At 37.9% G+C, this 6,968-nt stretch overlaps 1 pseudogene across 1 annotated transcript; it reads right to left on the bottom strand.

Moving 5' to 3' along the window:
- Positions 1-4,322: 4,322 nt before the first annotated feature.
- Positions 4,323-6,233, bottom strand: LOC308435890 (ATP-dependent RNA helicase DDX3Y-like; annotated as a pseudogene). Its single transcript has 2 exons — positions 5,404-6,233; positions 4,323-5,373 (listed from the first exon to the last, which is right to left on the bottom strand). The product of its transcript is annotated as an ATP-dependent RNA helicase DDX3Y-like (transcript).
- Between the last annotated feature and the right edge of the window lie 735 nt (positions 6,234-6,968).

The following is a 6,968-nucleotide window of genomic DNA, read 5'->3' as shown; positions in this document are numbered from 1 at the left end:
AGATGTAAGACCTATAACTGATTCCCTGCCTTGCTGGAACCCATCTACCTCTTCTCCACCCCAATGCATTTGACAAATCTTTCATTTATGATTTTCTTTCTTTCCTAAAACTATAAAATGTTGAATACCTGTGTTCTTGGTCCATGGTCATGTGCATTTGGCTAAGAATGAACTGCACTGTGACTTTGAAGGGAAAGCTGTGCTTTGTATGTACAACTTAATCTTTTTACCTTAGACACAAATTATACTCTTGGATGAACATGGTTTAAAACCAGGAATTCACATACATGCAGCTACTGTTAAGGCACATCTGTGTATATGTCGAAAATCTATCTCTTGGTGTGTACACTGCTGTACTCGACAAAACAGCTTGCTTCTCTCTCCTAAAATCCTTTTTGGATCTGTAAGGAAGCATCCAGACACACCTGAGCAGAGGTCCCCAAGAACGCCTCCAGCTGCTCAACTGACATGCATACTTCTATCAATCACTCCTTCGATTAATTTGATAGTCTGTGGACTTGAAAGATGTCTTTCTACAACATTTTCTGCTAATAAAACTAAAATGTGGTGTAAATTAAAACAAAAAGACTTCTAAATGTCCCCAAACTGTACAGTAAGACAGGCTCAGTTAATGCACTTTGCCCTGCTTGCCCTGAAGCCAGGGACTAATTAATAAACAAACTCCACCAGAATGCCTTAACTATGACCTTCTAATAGATTTTATGACTATTATGAATAAAATAAATTTGCATTTATAAATAATTGCCTCTCTGCGAGTTCTTATAGTAAGAGAAGACTGAGTTAAACATGATAACAAACCTCATGCTTGACAACTTTATCTCAGTCATGCCTTTAAAACTGCAAAATTAGAGTTTCTTAGGTCTCTATATTAATTAGTAAATTAACTAATAAAAATTCCAAGGCTTTAATGAAAAGAGAGCTTAGAAGCTAGCAAATAAAGACACTGAATGAAAAGTACCAGATGTGTGTGTGTGTGTGTGTGTGTGTGTGTGTGTGCACGTATGTGTGCATGTGCACATGCAGGAATGATTATGGCTACACATGTATTTGTATGTTGTTGTCCTAGGGGTTCACTGCTGTGAAAAGACACCATGACCAAGGCAGCTCATATATTTAAAAAAAATAATAATTCAGAGTTTCAGTCCATTGTCATCATGTCAGGAATCATGGCAGAATGCGGGAGGATATGGTGCTGGAGGAGCCAAGACTTCTTGATCAGAAGGTAGCAGAAAGGGACTGTCTTCCGAGGCATCCAGGAGCAGGTTCTCTTCCACACTGGAAAATGGCTGAGCATAGGAGGTCTTGAAGCCCATGGTCACTGTGACACACTTCCTCCAACAAGGCCACACCTCTTCCAATAAGGCCACACCTCTTACTAGTGCCACTTCCTGTGGCCAAGCACACAAATTCATAAATCTGTAGGGGCCAAACCTATTGGAAACACCACAGTTGTCTTCATGATATTAAACTGATGAGCAAATGAACACTCATAAATAAGTAAAATGAATCTAAAGGCATCTCAAAGTTCACTTGATTTGGGAAGATTTTAAGGTCCTGTAAACTAAATTAAGTGATGCTAATTAGATTTGATTATCATTTCTAAACAACTTAAACTTTTAAAATAACACTGTACATGTCTAAACTGTATACATGGGGCCAGGGGAGGTGGCTCAGTGGTTGGGAGCACTGGCTGCTCTTATAGAGGTCCTGGGTTCCGTTCTCACAACCTACACTGCAATTCTATGGCATCTGATGCCCTTCCCTGGCCTCTGCCAGCACCAGGCACGCACAGAGTACACATCCATACAAGTAGGAAGGGTATCCATATATACAAAAAATAAATTAATTTTAAATTTTATAAATACCTGAGTATATTATTTGATATTATTAAAAGGCAATGAACATTTGAATATATTTTTATATCTAAGAATTGTACTTTTTTACTTTAAAAATACCCTCTTTTATTAAGTAAAAATGAAATTTCCGACAGTTCAAGCATGCAAGTTCACAAGAATATTAAGTCACAAGTTATAGTAAACATTTTGCTATCCTTTTTATTCGAATCAAATGAGAATAGATTAGGCATATACAGTACTAGTATCTAATACTAATACAGTAAAGCAATTACTAACTTTACAGTTACTTAAAGTTTCATGTTTACATTCAGCAAGTTAGATGTATTAATTACTAAAAATATTGCTGGCTGATAAGAAAGAATGTAAACTGTCACTGTTATGGTAACGCAAGGACGTAACCACATATGTGAAGACTACAGCTATGCCAGACAGCTACCGTACTGAGCCAACCAAATAGATCATGCGAGCAATGTATTTTGAAAACACTCTGACAAAATGTTTAATTTTCATTAATATCTTAAATATATATTTTCATTATTCCAATTACCTTTCATTTTGTCAATAAACACACACAGACACATACACACACACACACACACACACACACACACACACACAATGTAGCTACATCACCAATACGGAGTTAGATTAATCTGACTCAAGTTTAATAGGACTTAACATTAAAACTCACACTACCTAAAATATACTATTTCACATACAGTGACAATCAACATTCAAATACCAGTGTTTTATACTGTCTTTCGGTCAAGTTTCTTTAAGCTTAGAAAGAACCATTTATTTGACAAATAAATATTTGTCAAAATGTTCAATAAAGAATACAGAAACTCGAAGCAAAAAGTCTGGTATGTGCAGATAATTTTTAACTATCATTCATTATCCAAGAAAAGTTTTCTGAACTAAGTTCTTCACACACTGTAATCAGCAGTCTCCAGTTGGAACTCCAAGGACTTGTACATAAATACACATATAAAATTCTCTTCATGTGCAATAAAGTAAGTATTTTGTAAAAAATTATGGGCAAAATGTAGAGTGTAAATTTCTATAATTGAATAGCACCATAACAAATGACCTTGGTAATGCTGTCAAGTGCACCTACTTTAATAAAGTTTTAATACAAGGCAAAGTACACTTGAAATATCTATTGCACTTTTAGAAAAATCTGTCAATTTATGACATTTTTAATGACTTAAGTTTTAAATTTTATTGCATTCTCTCCAGAAAATTCTCAAAGGAAAAGGCATTTTTAGTGATGGACAGTCATCTTTAGCCAATTAAAATATGACTATAATCAGTGGAAACCTATGTAACTAAAACATATGAAAACTGCATTGTATTGACCATCATGCATAATTAGTACATAAATCCAACCCATGAGATCTCAGCAATCCCAGGTTGCTATTCTTATATTTACGTTGTATGTATGTAAGCATTTTTTATCTTTCAACATAGTTGTAACAGAAAAATATGACTGGGTAAAAATAAAAGCCTGCTGCTGCATAATCCTTTATGTTCATACTCTCTTGACCAAAAAAAAAAAAAAAAAAAAAAAAAAAAAAAAAAAAACAGTAGCATAAATTAAAGATTAACAAGAATTAACAAGGCTCTGATAGGGTCTGGTCACTGCCATGATCAGACATTCATATGTCATTTTTATGCATGGCAGGCATTAAATAAATCTAAACTTTCCCAAATTCCTCACCGAAGTCGTAAACTTTCCTATAGGAGTATGCCAATGTAATTTACTTAAGACAGTAAATGAGGAATCGCTGTGTTAGTGCTTTCCAAAATAAAGGCCATAACCATATATGGTCATATTTGTAAAAGAGTTTAGGTTCTAAGTGCCAATCTAGGATAAAGTGAGCAATTCAGAGCTTTTTGTTTACTGCCACATTAAAGCTTTAAAAAAAGTTTTACCCCCAACTCCGCACATACTAAAATTGTCTTAGTCCGTGCCTAAGATCTTTCACCGCCATATTTAGCAATGAGTTGATTTCTGTTAAGGTGTCTCACACTTGTGTGCCAAGGTTTGTTTGTGGACAAAGTTCAATTAACTTATTAAAACAATTGGTATCTCGGGCATTATTGAGCCAGCAAGACATCAAGTAAGTTGTTTAAAGTCAAAAGTCACACATATTACATTAACAAATGATCCTCAGTCACAACTTATAAATGCAGTTTAGAGTGCAATCAAGCAGGAAGGGAGTTAATCCAACTAAAATAATTCTTCACATAGGCTTTTGAATTAGGGCTACAGGTTGTTGCTTAATTTCTTGTGACTTTGAGCTCTCATGAATTTTTAGAACCACAGCTGGTAAAGCAATGCAAGTTCTTGAAGCCACACAATACAGTCTGGCTAAGTTACGTGTGGTTTCATATTAGCTAAATGAAATGATGATTTAAGCACAAATTCAATTGTCCCACTGGTCAACTTCCTCCATATCCATCATTGTGGAAACTGCCATGGCCACCTGCACCCAACCCTCTGTTGTGGCTACTTCCACTACTTTGGCTGCAATTGGCACAATTACTATTAAACCCAGAATCTGCAGAACCACTGCTTTGACCATAGTCTCTGGCACCGAATCGTCCACTGAATCTTTTAGAACGTCCTGGCTGCTTCCCTTGTGGTGTTGCTCATAAGCCATACTTCCTAACCAAGATGGCACTTCTTGTTGAATCTCAACAAGGAGATCTAACAAATCTATCATAATGTTCAAATTCCTCTCATTGAAAAAAGAGGCGGCAAGACCAAGGTTTCCTACACATCCTATGTGGGCAAAACTATACACATGTTCTTCAATATCACTTGGCAATCAAAATTGATAGCAGGTTTCACATTTGAGATGTCTATACCTCTTGCCACAGCTGTAGCCACTAAAATCGGCTTTTTCCCTGAGCAGAGCTGGTGAAGGGCCTCCTCTCGATCTTCCTGTGATCGGTCTCCATGAATACTAGTGCATTCATATCTTTCTTGAAATAAGAGGTTCTCCAGTGAGTCTGAGCCCTTTTTAGTCTCCACAAATACTAAAGTCAATGAATTCTTCCCTGTTGCATTTAAGAGAACAAGTAAAAAAAAAAAATCACCATTTGCCTAGCTCTTCAACCCATACCAGTTTCTGTGTGATATTCTCAGAAGCAGACCCTATTCTGCCTACAGCCAGAAAGGTGTATTTATCTAAAAAGTCACAAGCAAGCATCTGCATCTCCTTAGGAAAAGGAGCAGTAAGCACCATGGTGTGGTGGGTGAAGCCCCTTTGGTGGCATAGCGTCCAGCTCAACTCTATGATGTATCTGAGGTCCAGATCCCATAGGCAGCATCTGATCAGCTCCATCCAACACTAAGTATCTGCAGAAATCTAATCCAATCTTTCCTTTTCCCATTACACCCACTAGATGATGGGGTGTGGCAACTAACAAGTCACATCCAAGTTCTAAGTCCTGACACTGCTGAAGAGTGTGGGCACCATCATTGAAACTGCTGAACAGTGCCGGCACCGTCATACACTACACAAGATGGACTCTGGGCCGGTATGAAAATTTTCTGGCTTCCTCATAGATCTCCGCAGGCAACTCTTCTGTTGGAGCTAACACCAAGGAGGTTGAGTGTTGTTTATGGTGACCATATCTTCCATTTTCCTTTATAGCCTTCAAAGCCTCTCCTGGACCATCTGTATAAGTCTGACTGAGAATGTGTAGAAGAAATGCAGCAGCTTTTCCAGGCCCTACTTTTTCTTTAATAACTGAAATAACATGTTTTTGCACTGGACTAGGATGAGTGTAATGAGTAAGTTCAATGTTCCCCGTGATAATCTCTCCCATATCAACATCACTGAAATTTTTAATGTGAGGAATACAATTATTTCTAGTTGCCTTTACTGGTATATCATCACATTTCTCAAAGCTAATCCCCATGTTTCTTCCAGAAAAAAAGAGTTCTTGCTCTACGTGTTCATTTGGAGGAAGTGGTTTTGAACGATTATCTTCACCTGGTCTGTCAACCGAGCCATGACCACTTCGCTCAAATTTGCCAAATCCAATTCGATCACAACCACCAATACCATCATAGTCACCACGATCATGATCATCAAACCTTCCCCTGGATCCACTTCCATGATTAATGAAACAACTGGGTTTTCCTCTGCAACCACGAGACCAAAACTGCTGGAGGCATCTTTATCTTTGCTCCACCCTGAACTGTCCTGTCACTGACCCCTTTAGAAGTTTCTCTGCCCTTAAGTGAGGAGGAATAGAGCACGCTTTGCTCTCTGTGCTTCCCCCTCCATTCTGATCACCTGAGGAGTTCAGGTCAGCAAAATGCTGGTTCGAGAAGAACATATTTCCCACTGCCGCTTGACTCACTGCTGAAAAACTCAAGAACTTCTCAATGGAGCAACCATAGTAAACCTCGAGAAGTAATTGTATTGTTAAAACTGTTCTGAGGCAGAAGTTACTTGGTGGGGCTCAGAAGTTTGCACTTGCATGTAGTTGCCTAGGGTTCAGTGAGGTGAGTAATAAGATGGGTACTTTGAGTCGTTGGAGAAGATACTTTATTTTGATGGTTTGGAGAGAGTCTAAGGCTTAGCGCAGATTGCCCTGAACCTCACCACGCCGTCCAGGTCAATCTCGAACCACTTTCAATCTTCTGTAGGTCACCAACATGCCCGTCTTTTCCCTTGTGAGAATACAGGCTCCCACTGGCATCTCCGGCTGGCTTAGAAATCCTTGAGCAGCCAGGCTGCTTAGGAGTTGGATGGCATTGCCATATTAATAGAGGAAGACAACTTTCCTCTTTGGGATGTTGTTTAAAACATTTTTAAATGTTTATTTTTGTAAATTATAAATGTATGCAGTTCTGTGGGGTGCTATTTCACAGCTGTTGTGCATTAATATACAATAACCAAAGTTAGGAGGGACACAAAAGAGGAAAGTGACAAAGTATGAATTCAGAAAGTCATAAAGAAACTTACAACTATGAATTCAGTTTGGGTTTTAGTAAATTAAAAGAAAAGGACTGGTTGAGCGAGAAATACCTATTGATGATATGTAAAACCCAACAAAATTACAGGCCCA

This window comes from Micromys minutus, assembly GCF_963924665.1.
Source record: "Micromys minutus genome assembly, chromosome: 24".
Taxonomy (NCBI): Eukaryota; Metazoa; Chordata; class Mammalia; order Rodentia; family Muridae; genus Micromys; species Micromys minutus.
This window is presented reverse-complemented; position numbering and strand designations above follow the sequence as displayed.